This window comes from Cavia porcellus, unplaced genomic scaffold, assembly GCF_034190915.1.
Source record: "Cavia porcellus strain 051 isolate PalLab524CR breed Dunkin Hartley unplaced genomic scaffold, mCavPor4.1 scaffold_24, whole genome shotgun sequence".
NCBI lineage: Eukaryota > Metazoa > Chordata > Mammalia > Rodentia > Caviidae > Cavia > Cavia porcellus.
The window spans coordinates 39,655,112-39,677,158 of NW_026947507.1; the positions used below are offsets into that span (position 1 = coordinate 39,655,112).

The window sequence follows — 22,047 nt, forward strand, 5'->3', positions numbered from 1 at the left end:
TGCCTGAGTGAGTAACTCTTAGCAGGCCGGGGAGTGGAAGATGATGTCAGACAAAGAGCCTGCTGGAGAGGCAGAGGGTGAGGGCGGCGAGGAGGATGGAAAGTGGGAGTGGTACCGTGAAGGTGGGGGTATAGGCACAGCTTGCAAGCTGACGGAATGATGAATGACTGAGAATCTTTAGCTCTTTCAAATCTGGGGGTGGGAGAATATGGAATCTAGAGGAGCAATAAGAGAGAACAGATGAAACCTCAAAATAGCTTCCCACAGGGCTTGGTGTGCGTTTCCAGCTCTGTCAGAAGGGTTGGAGGGGTTGAAAAGGGACTTAGGATGCAGAGAAAGGTTGCAGGGACCCCAGACTCAGAGCTGTTGGGGTTCCACACAGGTGTTTCAGGGCAGCAAGGATCGCCTCTTGCCGCCCTCACATAGGTGTCACCATCTCTCTTCTGTGGCATTTGCCCCCAGCTCTCGTTTGTCCTCACAGCCTGCTCAGTCAGGCAGGACCAGCCAGAAAGAGCCACAGGTAGGAAAGCAGGCTGGGCCTCACCTGGGTGATTCCTGAGAGCTGGGAATCATGAACAGAGGGGATGGGTTATCCATCATGGCTTCTTTAGTCCTCTACCCCTTGGGGAATGAGGGAAGCCCTGATGTAGACTTTGCCAGCTATTCAACCTCAGCCCATTGGCTGGAGAAGGGAGGTGTGGCCACTGAGGGAGGTGGTGCCTTATGGAGCAAAATTCTGTCTTTCAGGTCACCCCACCTGACAGAAGCCCCCCTTCCTGTGTTCACCAGCTCCTCGCACCACTGCCCAACTTTCATTCCATTTTCTCGGGAGACTGAGACTCTGACAAAACATGCATAACATGAAATTTACCATTGTACACATGTGTGATACTGGGGGTCCACAGAACACATGCTTGGCATGCTATGTAGGCTTCAGGCAATGAGCTGCATCTCCAGTACCCATTTTTAAGGATATTGTCCTATATCCAACCATGATGTCATCCAACCATCACTGCCATCCATCTCTGGGGTGTTTTTAATCTCCTCTAACTTACATCTGGAATCATTTGTTATGGTTGATTCATTGTGTCAACTTGAGAAGTTTAGAAGTTTAACTAAGAGACTTGACAGAGAGCCAGGTTCTTACTTTGTAAACATCTCCATTCTGTGCAAGAGGAGGGCAAGGAGATTTTGTGAGTGTTACAATAGCCCTGGAGGTAGGGGTAGCTTGTGTACAATATAAAGGAGAAAAAGCTTCTTGCTCTTCTCCCCTTTTGTTTTGGTTGCTTTTGCTGGCTGCTGCCTTGAGAAATTAACTGGGTGCCATGCCACCCTGCCTTGGAACCAACTGATTATGGACTGAAACCTCCACACACAGTGAGCTAAACGAACTTTTCCTGCCTTCATTTCAGGTGCCAGGTATTTTATCCTAGCAACAAGAGAAAAGTAATCAAGACCATTAAACAATAGCTCTTCTTTCCTCCTCACCTCTAACTACTTTTCATCTTTATAAATTTACCTATCCTAAAACATCTCGTGTAAGTGGAATCATACTGTGTTATTAGTTATTTTCACATAGCTGTGTCAAAGTACTTGACACTTGCAACTTATTTATTTCAGGTCTTGGTTTCAGAGGGTTCAGTCCATAGCCATGTGGCTCCAAGGCAGAGAGGGTACAGAAAAAAGATGTGGCAGAGGAAACTGCTCACTCCATGACATCCAGGAAGCAGAGAGAGTGGGAGGGCTAGAGTGTGATGTACCCTCCCAAGGCATGTCCCTGTACTCAGCTGCCCTTCCTAACAGCATATTCAGCTCAGAAGTCATCAGTGCATTAATCTACTTATAGACATGGGACTTTGAGAGCTTATTTTAAATCTAACATATAGCACAGTATTTGTCTTTGAGTGTTGGACTTCTTTCCCATAACGTAATGTCTTCTAGTTTCATCCACATTGCTTCAGAATCCCATCTCGTCATCCTTTTTACAGTGTGTTCAATATCAGTGGCATAGATTCCCCCCTCTGTCACACAAGACATGCTGACTGAAAGCAAAAAGACATAAAGGACATAGAACTACTTTGAACTTAGCCCATACTTTGAAATTATTATCATTTTTATCACAATAGCATTAATGAGCACCTAAAAGTGGTGACCAATGCATGCAGAAGCCACGGTGTGTATTTTCTCTGCAGCCTGTGCTCAAAAGTAAGCCATGTCATAGCCTCTGCCCTGCCCCACCCCTGGCCAGGACCCACCAGATGGCATCTCACTGCCTAGCACCCTGTGGTGCTCTGCAGAAGGCCCCATGTGAGCATAGGTCACCTGTCAGGTGCCTGGCGCTGGCCAGAGTAAGGCTTGACCCTGCCTGCCTTTAGGGCTTCACAGGACATCCTCCCCTCTGCAGCACTGCAGGCAACAAGAGAAACACATTCTATTTGACATTCAGCAAGTGCCGTTAGCACACTTTCCATGCAGACCACACAGCACCAATCTGGGACCCTCAATACCAAGCTGGCCCCTGTCAGAAGCAATCAGGATTGCTAAGGATGTCAGAATCAATTCTTTCAGTATGGGAAGATATTGGTAGCCACACTGCATATAGGATAGAATCTGGAATCCAAGCAAACCCCAAGTGTGGGGCTGTCCTGGCTGTCAAGGGAGCCCTCTCCCGACCCCCAATCTGTCATTCCTCCCAGCCCAGAAGACCCTGTACTCCAGAGATCTGCTGGCTCTGGAAAGTGAGGGAGGGGGAAGAGGACAGTGAGTTGCCATGGTGATGGTAGCCAATCAGACAGCCTCCGCTACTAAGGGAGGAAGTCTCTAATTCTAACTGGATTGGAAAGAAGGTGAGGTCAAAACAAGGGCTGGGGCAAAGAGGACATCATTACCTGAGAGCAGAGAATGAGTCAGAAGGATGGGAAATGGGGAGGGATGCACCATTTCTAGAATTACCTAGCTGCTGTTTGAATGACAGGCTGTGGTGGACAACACACACATACACACACACACACAAACACACACACACTCAGTAAATCTATAAAGGGAATACCCACCCCACCTGCAACAGAAACAGACTCAGATGGGAAAGGTCATCCACCAACAGCCTCCTGGTAAGAGAGGATGCTGAGATTTGGGTACAGCAGAGGGAAAATGATATTGGAAAGAGAGGAGTGAGACAAGCTGGGTAGAGCCACTGTCCAGAGAAGTCCTCTGGGTAGGAGATGCCCAGGGTCTTCTGTGAGATGGCAGCAAGCAGCACAAAGCAGTGATGAAACCAGAAACACAATTATTGTAGCAAAATGCACATGACGTCCAAAGATCAAAGGATGAAGAGAAACCAAACCCACCAAAGAATCAGTAAGGTCTAAGTATCAGACCAGTATTCAGGGGGTGGGGTGGAATGCCCATCAGAAAGCAGACAGAGTGAAAAGAGGCGGGGAGATATGTCCCACACTTTTGTGTTCAAAGCTCCCTGGAGCTCTGCTGAGAAAGACAGGCAGTCAGTGGCCACCCTTGCCTAACCCTGCCAAGTCAGCACTGGGCTGGGCCAGCTGGTGATGGCCAGTCCCTAGGTGCAGCAGCTGGACCTCTGTCTGTGGGTCTACACCATCAGCTCTGCAGTGCCACCTCTCCCAGCCCAAATTACACTATAACCCTGACACGGGGATCCTGAATGTTCACGTTCTGCCTGATTGTACCAAGGGGGCGGGACTCATTAACCTCCAAGCAGAAATTCAGGTTCAGTTGCTGTTCTGTGAAGTGACGACTTCTCCTGTAACGACTTACACTCACAATTCCCGGGGCACAAGGAGAGAGTCCCCAAAAGAGCCCTACTAGGTATTAAAGCCCCATTCCCATCCTTGTTGTGGTCTGGAAAGTTTACATTTGTAATCCCATGGAAACAGTATTGGAATCTTGGTGAATTAATTCCAATCCACCACCTCCAGTGCTATCCATGGTGAGAATAAAGACACTCAGACATATTTACAGTTAAGGTCAGCCAGGGAGTCCTGAGTCCAGTCCAGACAACATTCAAGGAACAAAGGCCTCGAACCAGGGCCTAACCCAGAATTTATAAATCCGTGGAAAAAGGAGTGGCTCAAGGATGAGTGATGGTGAGAATGGCAGGAATTACATGAGTAACATGAGCTAGGAGAAAGCATCTCTGCAATAGACAGAGAGAAGGAGATGTGCAGAGACCAATATGCATAACACAATTGAGTAGCATTTAATGTTTAGGGTCTGGTGCTTCGGGGCTGATATGTAAAAATTTTCTGCCCTGGGAAGTCATAGCCTCTTATCTTGAGGCTCCATCCCAGCTGAGGGTCCTGGAGCAATGGCTCTGCCATCCTGCTGTGCTCAACCAATTAGTGACAGACACTGAGGCGAGGAAGCAGGTTTGTTCCTGGGCTTCAAGATTATGCATCAGTACCTCAGCCAGCCCTATTTACATTGCTTAGAGTCAATTGAAGGGAAAAGGAAATAGCTCTGACAGCTCTGTACATATCAGTACATGGAGACAGGGCCAGGTTTAGCTAAGGTGGAGGTAATTGCTCTTTATTTAAGGAGAGTCATTCTGTTGGTTCTGTTCAGGCAGTCATCACAGGGACCCTCCTGGAAGCTTTGACCTCTTTCCTGTTCTTGGAGTCTGGAATCTGAGCCTCAATCTGGAATCTCACACCCCAATCCAGAATTCTGATCAGTGCACCAGTATCTCTTTCACTTGCACAAATGTAATTTTTAAAAACAATATGGCATAAGTGGGTGTTTACTTTATGTCTTTATTTTAGGAGGAAAATAAGTTTGGGGAGATTTTCTTATGTGAACCTTGTCAGCTATTTGCTTAATGCATAACCTGTACAAATGATGTCATTTTTTAAAATGTGGACACTTACTTCACTAAAAGAGAAACTCTTCTGACTCATGAGCCCTTGTGATATCAGTGTCTCAGATCTTCTTTCAACCAATTGAAACACACTCAGGCAACGCAAATAGAAGCAGTGTTGGAAGCCCAAGCTGTCTGTTTATCCTGACGGTGATGGTCGCTAACAAAAACATTTGACATTTATAAAAGCCACGTTTATCAAGTGCCCTAAGACCTGCAGATTACTTAGAACAATGCCTGGCAAATAACACAGACTCAGCAGGAATCCACTGCCAGTGATCCACAGGGAAGGCTCTCCTTGCAAGTCATTTGTCTCCATGTTGGCTCACCGTTGCCCTGCTTCCGTGGGTCAGTACGTACAGAACTAGTGAGGATGATACTCTGCTCCCTCAACCAGCTTTAAGCAATGCAAATGGGACTAACTGGGACGCTGACTTGTATCTCTGAAGCAGTGTGACATGTCAGTGATGCCCTACCTGTAATTCCCTACCACTGAGCATGAGCTAGATTGAGAGAGGCTGCGCTGTTGGCTGGGACTGAGCTTCAAGAAAGAGGCCAGGATGTCCCAGGGGCAGAAAGGTCAGAAAGTAAAGCTGAGGGAACTAACCAAAAACACAAGATTCTCCCTCAAACTGTGTTATGCAGATTCCTCCAAACTTAGAGGCTGCCCGTTGCTGGAATCTGGTCTGCTTTCTATATACCTCTCTCTGCATGTTACAGAGGTGCTATTGTGGTGCCTACCCAGCCCAGCTCACAGTACTCATGTACTTTCTGCTATTCTCACAGTTGCTCAAGCCCAGCCACTTCCCTCTTCACAAATTAATAAAACCCGGGGTCAGCCTTAGGTCATGGCCTTCATGCTGGCTAGCCCTCTGACTGGACTTAGGGTTCCTCTGTCTCCTCACAACTGCAGCCACATGTTTATCTCTTTATTCTCACCGTGGGTTGCACTGGGAAGTGGTAGATTGGAATTTGCTTACTAGAATTCCAGTAACTTTTTCCTGGGATTCCAAAGACAAACTCCAGACCAAGACAAGACTGGAGTAGACTCTCTGCAGTGGTCATCATTAGATACAAAGCAGGCCACCTGTGAGTCTTAGGGTGCAAATAACAGAAGCCCATTTCAAATTTGCTTTAAAAAAAAAACCACAAGGGATTATATGTTAAAGCTTAGCAGTAAAATATTTTAAGACACATAATCCAATTAGAAAATGGACAAAAGATGTAAAGAAGCATTTCATTGAGGAAGATATCCAAACTCCAAATACACACAGCAAAAGGCATTCAACATTCCTAGCCATGAAGGAAGTATAGTGTAAGAGCAGACACGGTAGCACTACATTTATTAAAACAGTGACAGTGTAAACACTGCCATAGGGTCAAATGCTGGGGAGGAGCTAGATCTCCCATACACAGCTGGTGGGAAACCATACCATGGTATACCATGGAAAATGGCCATTTCTCCAAAATAAGACACATTTGTCAGACAACCAAGCAACTGTGCTCCTGGGTATTATTCTGAGAGAGATAAAAACTCATATTTTAACAGTACCTGTACACAAATGTTCCTAGCAGTTTTGTTTATAACAGCCCCAAATGGAAGCAACGGAGATGTTCCTCAGTAGGGGAATGCATAAGCAAACTGGCATATCTGGATCATTTAATACTATTGACAATAAAAAGGAATGGGTTCTTGGTGTGGTAATGTGACTGAATCTCTAGGGAATCATGCTGAGAGTCTTGGGAGCCAGTCAGGAAAGGTCATCAACTGTTTGATTCTATCTATAGAATAATCACAAAATGACAGGATGATAGAGGTGGCAAATAGACTGATAGTTGCCCAAGGTAAATTGATCACAGTGCTGTTCCAGAAACCTGCCCCAGTGGTAAAATGGCATAAAACTCTACACATGAGTCATGCCAGCGTCACTTTACTGGCTTGTTACTGTGCTCTAGTGAGGTAAACTCTAACCACAGGAGAAATGCATGCCTTTCTGTGCCCATGGGGCCTCTCTAGGCTATCTCTGCAAGTTCTTCCAAAACACAGCACCATCTCAGTTCATGAGCACTTCTGTTCAGGAGCAGAAATGTTGGGCAAAATTTTGCTTCTGTTCACAAATTCTGAATTGGGTGATGAACATGAAAGTGGCCATCTTCCCCCGAATCATGGAATGAATTCAGTTCGTGAACTAAGGTACTACTGTAAATACTTACCAAAAACATAAAGGAGTCACTACTTCATGGAACCCGAAGATGAGGGTTTTGTTTGAGAAACAAATCAAGAAAGCAGTCAACACTCCCTTTCCCCTTCCGTCTCCTCCATCCCTCTTTGCAAAAATTCCTGCTTCTCTCTGCAGCTACCATCTCAGCTGCTTCACAGGCAGGGCCGTGCCTGCCTTCTGGTGGCACTGGTGTCTTTTGTAGTCAGGGCACACGGAGAGAAATCCATTAGTTGTCCCTTCAATTCAATTCAAAATTACCAGGAAAATAAATTCAACTAACCCTGCCTAGGCCAAGAGCCCAGCCTCATCCTACAGGTCATGTCAGCCATAGTTGCCAGCATGAGCTCCTGCACTTGTGTATTCCTATGGCACGGGGTGAGGCTCTGATCACAGGCAGGGCCCCTTTCTCAGCTCAGTCGAAAATGGTCCTGTCTACAGAGGGGACCATGCAAAACATAGAGAGAAGGGCCAACCACACTGCAAGCGCTCCCACTTGGAAATCAAGAAGGAAGGAGCCAGGGACCCATAGGTGCCAGTGGGCTGAAATGCAGGTATCCTCTGGGTGATATTTGACAAGACTCGTGGCCCTCACAGGGTGACTCCTACCAGCACCCAGAATGAGCTCCAGGCTCCACCCACTGGGACATCTTCTTGACCAAGGTCCTTCAGGGCCACCGTGGGAGGATCTGACTGTGATTGCTGGGATACTGGGGAACATATGGCCAGGAGTACCCCAAGATGCTCCCTGGTGCTGATCTAAAAACCATGCTCTCCAGGCTCATGGGAGTTTTTGGTGGCCCAACATCTATAAAATCTTACCTGGCAGCCCGTCAGTTTAACTTAGAGAGGCTGCATTTGCAGAAGCCCGCTCTAGGGAGCTTGCTCAGCTCAGCATCTGAGCTGGGTCATGCCTGTGGGCTTCAGGTTCTTAGAATAAAGCCTGAGGGCTGTGTCTGTGTCTTCCACATAAGATGTTTTGCCTTAGGGTATTGAGGGCAGCAGCAGAAAATTCTACCTTGTCAGCTCTGCGGAGCAGCCCATACCACACCCTAAGGTGTGCTTCCTGGCTGAAGCACCCCAGCCCCGCCCAGCAAGTGTGGTCTGCAGAGGAGTGGGAAACAGCTTGGAAGGATCCGGGTTCCCCAGCTCCCCTGGCCCTTCCCGATGTCCTGGTTCCAATTGCCAAAACCTCACTGTTTCATAATTGGTGTGCCAAATTTAGTTCCCGATGTAGGTTGCTGCACTGTGAAACGGATGTGCCTCAGTCGGCCTGTGATTAGCTTTCAGGATGGACGTGAAGTGATCTCCGACCCTACACCATGAACAGAAAGGATTACAGGCACTGGCTTGTGTAACTGACCTGATTTTCCCTGTCCACTTTACCCAGACAGCCTCAAACTTGACATCTCCCTGGTGCACCTCTTGAAGCCCCGGGGAGTTGCCAGCCCAATCTGACATACTTCAACATGGCCTTTCTGGCCTCTAAAGCCTCAGTCTCAATAGAAAAATAGTCCAAGTTCCAAAACCCAGCAGCCACTCCTTTCCCAGGCAGTTCCAGCCTCTGTATGGCTGGCAGCCAGGTTCCCATTCCAGCCTATTGTCTCTATCCCAGAAATGGGTCAGATGCCCGGTTAGCTACAGCTTCACCTCTCTAAATATCAGAGTGCACATTATTTAGATACATTTGACTGTAAATCAACAAGAAACTGCCTGAAATACCATAAGCAAAAACAGAAAATGTATTCAAGTTTAGAGGATCATCACATAGAAACTAGCACACAAAGGACAGCTGGGAAACCTGGAGTTGAAACCCAGCAGGACCTACAAGATCACTCCTTCCTCTCCCCTCCCTCCCCTTCCCTTTCTTCTCCTCCTCTCCTCTCCTTTTTTTTCACTTCTCCCCTCCCCTCCCCTTTCCTTCTCTTCTCTCCCTCCGTTACCCTTCCTTCTGCACCTGCATCTGTCTAAAAGATTATTCCCTCAATTCCCATCATAGGCTCTCTCTCCTCCCCAGAAGTATTGATTGCCCCGCATTTCTCAAGGTGATAGAAAGATAGACCAGCTCTCCCTTGATTCCAATTCCAAAATTTCCAGGCAAGAGAGTCTGTCTGGCCCAGTTCAGGGCAGCCACGAGCATATGCCCAGGATTTTGGCCAGAGGTAGGCCAAAGCGTAGTGTGAATCTGCCAGGATGGTAATGGAGAGCCAGGCAGCTTCCCATTTGTGTGCTCCATCAGGGTTAACAGCTCCGAAACATCTGCAAAATTTTCATGTGTGTGGAAAGTGACTGGATATAGGGGTGCTATATCAAATATATCTCATCAGTGGATTTGTCCTTTGACAAATTCGGGTGCTGTTAGCAGGTGGGAGCTGATTGGAGCTGGGTCACTGGAAGTCTCATCTGGAAGTCTGTGTTCTTGTCCCCAACTCCTCCTTTCTCTTTCTGCTTCCTGGCTGACATAAACTGAGCACATTTTCCTTCACAATGCCCCTCTGCCATCCTGCTTTTGCCTTGGAGCTAGCTGACCATGGACTGAGACCCTAACACAAGAATAGGCCTCCTACTTTAAAGTTTGCATGTTGGGTGTTTTAACCCACTGGCAAGAAAGTGACTAAGATAGCAACTAAAAATAAAACAAGAATATTGTGCTTATTGCCAGAATGTCTTTGAATTAATGTTACTGCCAACAGTGAAATGCTTATTTCACAGAGGCAAGTTGCGGATGGAAGGATATTTGTCTAGACTATGTACTGAGCACTATCATTACAGCACCGTCCTCCACAGTGTGCAATGCTAGAAACTGAGCACTCCATGAGGTGGCAGAGCACACAGCTCACAAGAGGCTCCTCTAACTCAGGGCTGGGGGCTTGGAGGTGAGGTGCCCCGCTCAGCTGAGTTCCATCAGAAGTACTTTGCTTGCACAGATCGAACTGGAAACAGGGAAGCCTTCTGGGGTCTCCGTGGTGCATACCATTCCTGTCCTACTCAGAGACACACACAGTTACTGTGGAGTGAGGCTGGCTAGGACCCACCCCTATACAGTAGGTTTAAGGTTTGTAAGAATGTGGAAGATCACAGAAGTACGTGACAAAGAAGGGTGGAAGAGAAAAAAATAAATACAGCCCCACCTGATGGTGAACTGAAAGCCAGTGTTATTTTTATTCACCTTCCTGTGTGGTTTAGGATTTAGGCTTTTCTGCTCAATGGGCAAAAACCCAGTTGAGATCAATGAACACCAAATTTGACCGCAGTAATCTTAAAGACACATTAACCCATGAAAAAATCAATTTATATCCAAAAATTTGAGGAAATTAGAAATGAGCATAAGTAGAATGTCAATGATGTTCTCATATTTGAGCAAAATTAGGAGAGCATTAAAGGAAAAATAGAAACACATAAATCAGGGGAGCCATGATAGATTTTGAGTTAATTGGAATATGTGATAAAAGGTTATACCTCTGTGTGTGTGCTTCCTAGAGACAATGAATTTCAGTTTGCTTGTTAGAAGGAGAAAAACCTCATGTTCTACATTGATTTTCTAAGAGAAAATGGTGTTTTCTTATCTTGACAGACTATGCTTGATGAGAATGGAATTCTCCTGAGTGATTTCACATCTGGGCTCCAGGAGAGAGAAATCCTCAGGTAGTGACAGAAAGGCCACTGGCAATTGCATGGGCCCCAAAAGGACTGAGGATTAACCAAGGGGGGACAAAATGGGACATTTGGGGTGATGGAATTGTGCCATCTTGATTCTGGTAGTGACTCTGTATTTGTCAAAATTCTCCAAACTTAAGTGAACATATTTTATTTCTGATTAAATTACATCTCTGTCAAGCTGATTTGGAAGCAACAAACATGGTGTGGTAATGACATATGTCTGTACCTACATCTACATAACTATGGTAGGGGAAGTGTGCTGGCCCACAGCTGGGGCATGGATGGGCACCATCATTCTGGGATCAAAAAGGGGCACCTCCTGTCTCTCCACAAAACAAAGCGGGGGAGGCAGGATCAAGAAAGAGCCTCTGCATGGTGGCTTCACAGGCTGCAGGGTGAGGGGTGGGGAGCCAGTGGTCCAGGGGTACAAACTTTCAGTTATAAGATGAATAAACTCTGAAGCCCTAAGGTACAACCTGGTGATTGTTAAGAATATTTGAAAGGCTAGATGAGAGCAGATCTTAAGTGTTCGCACTAAATAAATAAACGTTACGATAGGAGGTGACAGTTATGCTAATTAACTTGATTGTGGTAGTCAATCAATGGACAATTCATATAGATCACCTCATCACACTACATTTAAAGTACGTGACCACATGTGACCTGATAAAATGAGAGATGATGGATTCTCAGAAGGTGACCATCGACTGTCTCACTAGGTGGCAGGAGATGAAGCCATCCAGGCCCAGAAACCAGCCTGTGCAAGGTCAGAGGGTTGACAGGTGATGGTAAGATCACCACTGTCCTTGGACAAAAGCCCTAGCAAATCCCACGACCTTGGCTACACTCAAACAATGAAACAGTTCAGTAATCAGCACATCGAGCCAAGTTTCCAGCCCTTTCTCCACTCTCGTTGGGGTGCGTTTGGGACTGAGGCAGCTCCTTCTATGCCCTCTGTCTTGGCCTCTGCCTCTCCTGCCCTCTCTGCCATGATGTGGGTGGAGGGAGTGGAGAGGAGTAAGGGAGGGACAGGTCTTCTGGATGTCGACATTATGGCCAGGAACCTGGTGCTCTTTGGGCTTTGCTCACGGGTGTCTAGAGCTCACATTCTCCCTTGAAGCATTTCTGGAAATTTCTTCAAAGAACCCCACCACCAGCATCCACCCTTCCCCTGGCTTCTCTCACTTTCAATTATTGCTGCAGGGGTGAAGTTCTATGAAGTCCCTCACCTCTGGGGGTGGCTCCTTTGGATAGAATTCAAGATGACTCCAAGCAGCATCTCTCCCAGACCACTTTTGAATCTCAGCGGCTTCTCACTCAGACTTTGCTTCAACGAAGTTTTCAGGTGCAACCCAGGCTGGCTCTGGCTACTGAGCTGTGCCCTGGTATGGGATCACCAGCCTACTGTGACTTCCTGGCTTCAGAGGTTACACAGGAAGTGTTGCAGGAAGTTCATGGGCTATGGAGTCCTTCATTCTCTACAACTGTACTTGCTGCAGGTAGAAAGGAGTTGGGCTTGGGGGCTTGGGAGAGAAGGTGGGATCCACGGCACACTAGCATTCCTTGAAGAAATCTTCCTCTGCCTTTGGTTTCCCAAGCTCTTGTCCTTTGAAGGAGAACAGTCAGCTGAAACATGCCAGCCAGGATCCCAGGCTTCAGGGATCCACTCTTAAAAATAGGGGACTGGGGCTGGGGATTTAGCTCAGTGGCATAAGTGCCTGCCTAGCAAGTGCAAGGTTGTGAGTTCAGTCCCCAGTGCCTCCAAAAAAAAAGGAGGGACTAGTTGGTTCTATTTTCTTGGGATCTCAGCCTAAAATGAGGTCAGCATCTGCTATATTTGACTCCTACCTGAGTCAGGTACCGCTCCTAAATTCTTTTTTTTTTTTTAATTTTTATTTAAAGAAAGATTAAACAAAACAGAAAATAGGTAGAAATAGTACATACGTTCAGAGAAAAAAACAGTAAGAAATCACTAGTTGATGTTGTCATTTTACAAATAGTTGTTCAAGGTACAAAAATGGAACATGTAAAGTGGGAATTCAAACAGAGAGACTGCAAAAAGTTCTAATCAACTGTCCGACAAAAACTTAGTAACATGGTTGTCAATCCTATACATTTAAACATACATGCAGTTATCCATATCTTCATTTATGTTTAGATTAAACAAACTAAAGCAGGTTAAAATTATTCTGAACAAAGAATAATAGTATTGCTGGATTTCACATCATGACACTCCATGATCAGCACTGGGTACTGTAGTGTCTTCTTTTTAAAACTGAATTTAAAGAAAGACTAAAAAAACAGAAAACAGGTAGAAATAATATATAATTTCAAAGAAAAAATAAACGGCAAGAAATCACTAGTTGATGATTACAGATTGTCTTTTTTTTTTTTTTTTTTTTGGCTTTTTATTGGTACTGGGGATTGAACTCACGACTGCCTGATTGCAAGGCAGGCGCTTATGCCGCTGAGCTAAATTCCCAGCCTCCAGATTGTCTTTTTACAAATAGTTATTCAAGATACTAAAGTGGCCGCTCCTAAATTCTTGACAGATTTTCAGGTCTAAATTTTGTGATAAATTGGTCTGGTGAACATGACTATTATTATTATCTAGATGAGGAAACCGAGTCTCAGAGATGTTACTTACCTGGGCCAAGGTCATACTGCCAGATGGAGGAGGACGATGAACCCATTTTCTGGCCTCCACAACACCTCACCTCTCTTGGCGCACAATGTTGACTCTATGCTTTCCCAATATATTTTACTTGCCTGTCTTTTTCATTAGACACTAAGGTCCTCCAAGCAGAAAACAGGGCTTGGTAAACTCACATCTTCTGCATGTATCTAAATACTTCACAGAGGCTCAAAATCATGAGCTATTAAGAGCATGGGAAGAAAAAAACATAAACAAGGAATAAACCAGCCTTGACATTCCCAACCTGGACCCAAGAATATGGTTATGGAGATTGATGCAAGGATGTCCTGGGTGTTCTCTGGGGTGGAGAAAGTAGATCTAAACCTTTACCAGAGAAGGGGGAGCTGGGCTGGGTCATCTCTAAGGCTCCTTCTATGGCTCTCAAGGAGCCCAGGGGAAGGATGTAGGAGGAGGAGTTGGGCTGCCCTCTCACTGCTGCTCTTGGAGTGGGCAGTGCACTGCCATGGAAACCCATTGGTAAGGGTTGGGAATAACCTAGCGGACTCAGCCCAGCATGAAGAAAACACCCCAGAAAGAGTGAAGCAGAGACCTTGAGGATAGAGGCAAAAGAAGGATTCATCCCAAGGCAGAGGAAACAAACTTCTACCCTGTGACACCGTGCTTCAGGCTTTGAGTAACTACTCCCCAGATGAGCTGCTGACCCAATCCTTTGTAACTCAAGGTCCACCGCATCGACTCTGAGGGAGGATACGAGGAGAAGTTCATAGTTCTCAAAGGGAAGAAAGTCACTCAGAAGTCTCTTTCTGAAACGTACTGGGAAAACTGATCTCAGAGTGCATCAAAATCAGGAAAAGAAATCATCAAATATCTTCCCTACTGGAGACATATTTAGGTTTGTCCCTTGTTATCCATGAGGAACCGGTTCATGACCCCCATAAGCTACCAACATCTACAGCCCTCAAGTCCCTGATATAAAACGGTGTGGTCTTTGCATATGACTTTTGCCATCTGCCTGTATATGTTGTCATTTTTAGATTACTTATAATTCTCAATCGATGCCTATATAACTCTTCATTTACAATGATTCATTGCAATATTCAGCTGATAGCAATTCAACTTTTGGCTTGGGTGACCTTCGGAATGTTTTTAGAAATATTTTTAATTCATGATTGGTTCAGACCACAGACGTAGAATAGGAGTGCAGAGGCCAGCCGCTCTTTGTTGCTGTGAGCTTATTACTTGATGTCATTTGTCTGATGTCTCCGCAGAGAAGCTTGTGTCCAGTCTGCCATGCTGGGCCAGGGGGGCCTGATGCCCCTGTGACAGTTCACCATTCCTCCAAGAGCTGGTCTGGAAGTGGAGTGAACCAGACACCAATCTGTGTGCCCTGGCTGGTTTTCCTCAGCCTGGGGCATGCCTTCTCTGCCGGGGGACAGGCTCACTAGGGATGAACACATACAGTGTTGTACCTGGGGCAGAAAGACACAGGTCACAGCAGCATGACATCACTCTGGCAGGCAGAAGCTCTAGGGCTCCAGCGATGTTCTCATCTCCTGAGGGATGCTCCTAGGCAGGTGCTCCAGGGGCCTCAAAGCACTGCAGGTCTCCAGAATAAGCACCATGGCTGTGGAAGCCAGGCCATCATGAAAGCCTTCCTCATCCAGAGAACAGCACCACTGGCTGAGGTTGGGGGAACAGAAAGGTGAGAAACCTGTACTTCATCTTACCTGAACCATCCTTTAAAACCTTCAATGGCTCCCCAGCACTACAAAAAAATTCCGTATCTCCCAGAAAAGCTTCTCTGCGGACACCACCCTCCCTCTGCCTCTACCTCTTCTACACATGTATGAACCCACTGTGCTAGTTAGGGACTCCAGAGAAACAGAACCAGTATGGTACGGACAGGGAGAAGGACAGGGTAACAGGTACAGATGCATACACAGATACAAATATATGGATCACAAGATTATGGAGGCCAAGAAGACCCACAATCTGTCATTTGCAAACTGGAAAATCATGGAACCTAGTGATACAATTTGATCTGAATCCAAGGGGCTGAAAACCAGGAAAGCTGATATTGTAGCTCCTACTCTGACTGAAAGGCCTGAGGACCAAGGGAGTCCTTCGTATAAGTCTAGAACCTGAGATCCAAAAGCTCTGGTGCACATGGAGAGAAGAAGAGAGAAAAGCCAGGTGCGGAAGCATACATCTGTAATCCCAACACCTGGAGGCCAAGGCAAGAGTTCAAGACCAGCCTGCCTACTCAGCAAGATCCTGTCAAACAGAAAGAAAAGAGAGCAAAAAGGAGAAGAAAAAGAAGAGGGGCAAAGGGGAGGAGATGATACATTAACATTTTTGTTCAATCTGTGTCCTTGACACACACTGGTGATTTTAGTGTCCTCATTCAAGTGAAGCACCCATCACAGACATACTCAGAAATAATGCTACCTGTCACCCTTAGTTCAGAGACACATGACATCACTGTCACACCCTACATGTTGATCCATTTCCTGGCAACAGTGAAGTACTACAGGCTTCCTAGAAATGCCACTCCACTTCCTGCCACCCACCTGGCATACGGTGGTCGTTCCTCATTTCCAAGGTGTCCTCCTCTACCTCTCCGTCCCTGGTCAGCTCCATCCACATCTTTAATTCCCGGGCACACTGTCGTCTCTCCCCAGTGACCTTCCTTCATGCAGAAAATAGTCCCTGCACCCCTGCTTCCCAGCATACATGATGGAGGTAATGGTCAGTCACTCTAAGGTAAGAGCTGAATGCGAGCCTGGCATTTTTAAGGTGCGGCTACAGGGCAGAAGTCTTGAATTACACGAAGCATGGTGCTGACACACAGACAGAAGAATGGACATGGAGAAGAGATTTCAAATAAGAGTGAGGAGTTGCCATGGCCCTTATTTGACACCACTGAACAGTTGCCACTTATTTTGACCATTATTTGTTAAAAATGTAAGGCTCTGGCTCCCTCCTAATCCTTTTACTACCAGTTTCTGACTTTCACAATGAGAAATAATATATATATATATATATATATATATATATATATATAGTAAGTGAAAATGTTTCTTTTCTCCCTTTTGTTCTGGGAATCCATTTTTACTTTACCATGTATTCTGAGTTCAAAGCCCTCAGTCAAATTACATTTACTGCAAATATTTTCTCCTACGCTGTGGCTTACATCATTACTTTCTTCCTGGCTCCTTAGGATGAACAGATCTTAACTGTCATTTGGTCAATCTTGCTATTATGGTTGGTTTTTGTGAGTGTGTGTGTGTGTGTGTGTGTGTGTGTGTGTGTGTGTGTGTATTATTATTTCCCTAAACACAGGCCATGAAAACATTTACTTGTTTTATCTTCTGATGATATGACTATTTTCCCTTCAAATTTGAATCTACATCTGCCCGTTGCAATTTTTGTAAACTGTATAGAATGTTGACAGATTATGTTGTAAACTGTATAGAATGTTGTCAGATTATGTCCTATCCATGTACCAATCAGCAGGCAAAATAGCATCTTAGAGATACTGAGTGTGACAATTCATGAACATGGTATTTCTCTCATTTATTTAGGTCTTTAAATTTTTCAAAAAATGCTTGTGATCATGTAAGATTTTACAAATATTTTATTATATATTCCTAGATATTCAATTTTTGCCATTTTGGTAACAATCCTGTTGAATTTCATATTCTAGTTTCACGCCACTAATAACAAATTGTATGTGTGTTGTTTTAACTTACCTTCATAAAGAACTACATTTTCTTAAATAATGATAGTTTTACTTTTAATCCTTAAACTATTTATTTTATCTTTGCTCTTTTCTATTAGCGAGGGCTTCCAAGAAGATTGTGGATAAAATTGATTATTCTGGACATTCTTGTTTTATTTCTAATTTCAAGGAAAATTTTTCAACATTTCACCACTGCATGATGGTTTCATTAAAGTCTTCTGTGTATTGTCTACCAAACTAAGGAATTTTCTGTACTCATTTTAAATGTCTTTTGAATTTTATCAGGTAATTTTTCTGCATATGATGATATGATTTTATATTTTTCTTCTGGTTAATGTGAGGAAATAATTTATTGATTTTCGAATTTTAAAGGTAATGTCTGAGAGAAATCCTGAAATAAACTCAATTTGTTTGTAAGATATCTACCTATACCCTTTTTAAATACTTCAAAATTTGATTCACTGTTTGTTTAGCACTTTTGTATCGAATCTTTAATTTTGAGTGAAATGCTCTATAATTAGCTTGTCACATAACGTCTCTCACAGGTGTTAATCTAAATGCTAATGTCATAAAAGTTGGCAAGTGTTCGCTTATGTTTTGTAATAAACTAAAAGTAACTGCCACTAAAACTGCAGCTAATATAAGGTTCCTTCTAAATTTCTAAAGAAAAAATACAAAACAAGAGAGGGGGATGAAAGAAAAAGGTGAACATTTGTACAACATATTGACAGTAAAAAATACCTTTTTCACTTTTATGTTAAAAACAACATTTGAGCTGTACGCACCTGTACCTGCAGCACTCTGGGAAGCTGAAACAGAAGGATTGCAAGTTCACTCCCAGCTGGGGCTGCTGATGACTTGGTGAGACTTTGTCTCAAAAATAAAGAAGGCTTGATCCTCAGTTCATAAGTGTGATGATTGGATGCTCATGCTCCATGCATGACATGTGCCTCCTTTGAACCTTGTTACGACATCGGCACATTACCCATCTGACGTGAAGCTCAGTGCAAAGGCCCAGGTTCAATCCTCAAAGGCATAAGTAAGAAATAAATATATAAGAAAATCACTCACCCAAAGAATATCCACTCAGTATTTCACTATAGATACAAGCAGTTAAAGCTAAAGGGATCGACCCAAATATAGCTGACAAATGAACACAGATAAATCAAACAACATTGAGTCAGGCAAAGCAAACTCAATAGGAAAGGTGCAGTGGTTATATCATTATGAAAATAGTGCCCCTGGGGGCTGGGGATTTAGCTCAGCGGCATAAGCACCTGCCTTGCTAGCAGGCAGTCGTGAGTTCGATCCCCGGTACCGATAAAAATGAAAAAAAAGCAAGAAAGAAAATAGTGCCCTTATTTTAATAAAGAACTGACAGATTTAATTGACTAATAATCATTTAAAATTTTTTAAATGATCAAATTACCATGCATGATGGTTCTGGTTCTTTAAATTGCCCAGAAACATACTACATATAGCATGTGACAGCAGAAACACCACCAGGTGCCCCCCAATAGTGCCCCAGCAAGGAAACCCCAGTGAGAGGGCAAAACAGCATAAATTAGAAAAATGGTACAGGCCTAGGATTTAGCACAGTAGCATAAGCGCCTGCCTGGCAAGTACAAGGTGGTGAGTTCAATCCCCAATACCAATAAAAAGAAAGAATGAAAGAAAGAAAGAAAAGAAAAGAGTACAAATACTTAGGTACACATGAAACAAGCTCAGGAAAACTCATCTGCTTGCTCAGGCAAGCAGAGAGTAAAGATCGTGCAAATTGACTTGAAAAGGTTATAAAGTGATCAAAGAACACCTAATTCAGAAAAGAAGTACAGAGGCCATTGAATACACACATGGTCATAATCTGAATAATGAAGGACAAGAAAAAAGATTCATAAGCTGTCATCTTGCACTAGATTATCAAAGATGTAAAAGAAAACATTAATATTATTTCAAGTATGAGGAACTGGGTATTTTCACAGGCTGTGTTTCCAGAGAGCAATCCAGCAGTATGTAGTTCCCTCCCCTCCCCGATTTGTTAATGCTGGGGATCTAATCCAGGCCTTGCTCATGCTAGGCAAGCAGTAAACCAATTAAGCTACGTCCCCAGAAATTTCCCCTCAAGGAATTCATCCTAAGGAATTAATTGGACAGGATCCCTACCATACTCTGTATATACAGTTCTGTTCATTGCAATCCTGTTTATAGGAGAGAGGTGGGCATTTTCAAATATATTTCAATATATTCAGTGTTAAAATTCTTGCAGCTAGTAAAATTGATGATACTGATTTATGTACTGGACAATGGCACATATATGGAATACTCATTTAGTTTTGAAGTTTTACAGCCCCTAAATACTATGCTTTCCTAAGGTCAAAGGAAAATTCTCACAAGTGAATAAAAAGCTACAGGCTAAAATATGAATTAATTGCCATAAAAATCCCACCCTTTTGAGGGTGGGATTTCCTATAATTTAAAATTATAGGAAAAAAGACAGGCACGAGGGGATAAGACTGTCATTTCAGCACTCAGGAGGCAGAGACAGGAGGATTGCAAATTTGAGGCTAGCCCAGACTACACGGTGAGACTGTCTCAAAAGCATTAAGAATATAAGAAGAAATTGCATCAAAATGTTTTATAACATTTCGCTGGATAGTGGGATTTTGGCTCATCCTTTTCACAAACTTTTGAATGAACATAAATTACATTTATTTATACCTTAATACATACATATATATTACATAAAATATATACGTGTTATATAGAGTACACACAAACATTTGTAGATACAAGCAAATATCTACAAAATATTTGATATTGAATTTATTTCCATCTCCACGCTACAGGTCTTCCAGCACAAGGAGTAGTCAAAATGCTAAGTGGAGCTACACAAGCTGGTATGTGCCTGTAACTTCAGCCAGCACTCCAGGAAGCTGAGGCAGGAGGAAGCAAGTTTGATCCCTACACGCATAATTTGGAGATTTAACGAGACCCTGCCTCAAAATAAAAAAAGGCTGGGGATGTGGTTGAGAGCTAAGGCTCTAGGATCCATTCCCCACTACGAGAGGGAGGGGGTATCGGTTTCTTGCTCGTCTTTAAGGTTTAAGAAGAGTTAACTCCTAATTAACTCAGCCTGGGCGGGGCCCTGGCTTCCGACTGGATGATGGTGACATCATGCCAGGAGCAGCAGCCAATAGTGATGTCCCTGCTCGTAGCGTCTCCTAACCCCAGCCGCGGGGCGAGGCGTCCGGACCTATCCCGGAGCAGCTTCCGCCCTGGAGCCCTCCCGGAACCCGCCCTGCTGGGGAAGGGGAGCAGACGCCACCATCCGAGGCCCCGCCCACCGGGTGCAGGCCGCAGCCCCGCTGTCTGTCCCTACGGGGACCGTGGCCCTTGCCGTGGGGGCCCCGCTCCTGTGTTCAGCGTCCTCTCCTGCACGGATCTCCCGATGAAACCCTGGGCCAAAGCCACCAGCGGCTGCCCCGCCGCCATCCGTCGGACTCTCGTCTTCCTGTTCCCTCCACCTGGCTTTGAGAAGACAAAGGAACAAGTGCGGGGTGGGGCAGAAAGGGGGAAAGCAACAATCACCCCCAAAATATCCACGGGCAACAATATCGGCTATACCCTAAAAACAGGACAGATTCACACACTGGGAACTGCAGCGATATAGTTTCATGTTTGTTTCAAGTGAACATTTTCCCATGTCTTGAAATAGTCTTTAGTTTTTTATTTAAGTGACTTCATTCTGTTCTATCATATGCAATAATTTATTGAGCTTTACCCCTACTCTTGGGTATTTACATTACTTTCAATTAGTCCCTATTTTAAATGTAACAAACAAGGATGGATCTTTTGCACATAATGCTCTTGTCCCAATATGTTTCCATAAGATACAACCTAAGTGAAATGGTCATTTTCCCCAAAAATGATTTGGTTAATCTTTTCTCGTTCGAAATTAAATTAAAATCATCCCATCAAGTCTCAAAACCAAACCTCTAGCTACTTAGTGTTTTGTTTGTTTGTTCTAATCAAATTTTAGTTCAGTAAAACTTTGTAGTTGTTTTAAAATTTAATTCAAGGTAATGTTACACAGTGTTTTAGTTGTTTTGTGCACGAAATCATTTCCATATTTTCTAACCAGGTATTGCTGGTTGAAAGTTTAGAAAAGCTGACAGTACTAATGTTTCAAGCCTTAACCCTGAAACCATCAAGGTCCCTGAAAATGCTTACAAGGAATGTTAAGGAGAGGAATCACCTTCCTAGGACATGGCCAGTTATTAAAGCTTCGCTGTAACTAGTGCTAAAAACTTAGTCAAATTTCTACATGTTAGTAAGAAATCGTGATTTAAAAAAAAAAAAAAAAAGCAGAAAAAGACTGAGGCAAACAATCTCAGGGCAAGGATGTCGTCAAAGACCACATCAGATGCAAAACATAAATACATACAAATTTGGCTTCTGAATCAAAAAAAAATGTTATTGATAAATGAATGTCCTTAGGAGTCATTTAAGTTTCTTAGTTCCAGTACACTTTCTGTTGAATCTCTTGAGCTACTGAGAAGTTATCACACCAGCAGTCTATGTCTAACATCTTGCTTTGTATGCTTTGATTTTTTTTAGTACAAAATATGTGCTTTATTTGTTCTTTTTCTTTGAATTCCTGTCTGAAATTATTGCCAATTCTTTTTTGTTTGGAATTATACTCCTGGCCACTGTGGTTCATTGATCATTTTTTTTTTGAGATTTTCAAAAAATTTTTAAAAAATCTATAATGTTTTACATTTAATTTTAAAATAAAAATGTTTTAAATGTATGGATTGGCACAGCAGAGATGATTTTGTGGTTACTTAATGTGTTTTTAGTCTTGGTGTATGGACTAGTTTTCTTC

The 22,047-nt window shown here is 43.9% G+C and overlaps 1 non-coding gene across 1 annotated transcript; it reads left to right on the top strand.

Annotated features, from left to right (window-relative positions):
- Positions 1-18,056: 18,056 nt before the first annotated feature.
- Positions 18,057-18,157, top strand: LOC111754524 (small nucleolar RNA U13). The gene has a single exon (XR_002789202.1). It is a non-coding gene; the product is annotated as a small nucleolar RNA U13 (small nucleolar RNA).
- Positions 18,158-22,047: the final 3,890 nt, after the last annotated feature.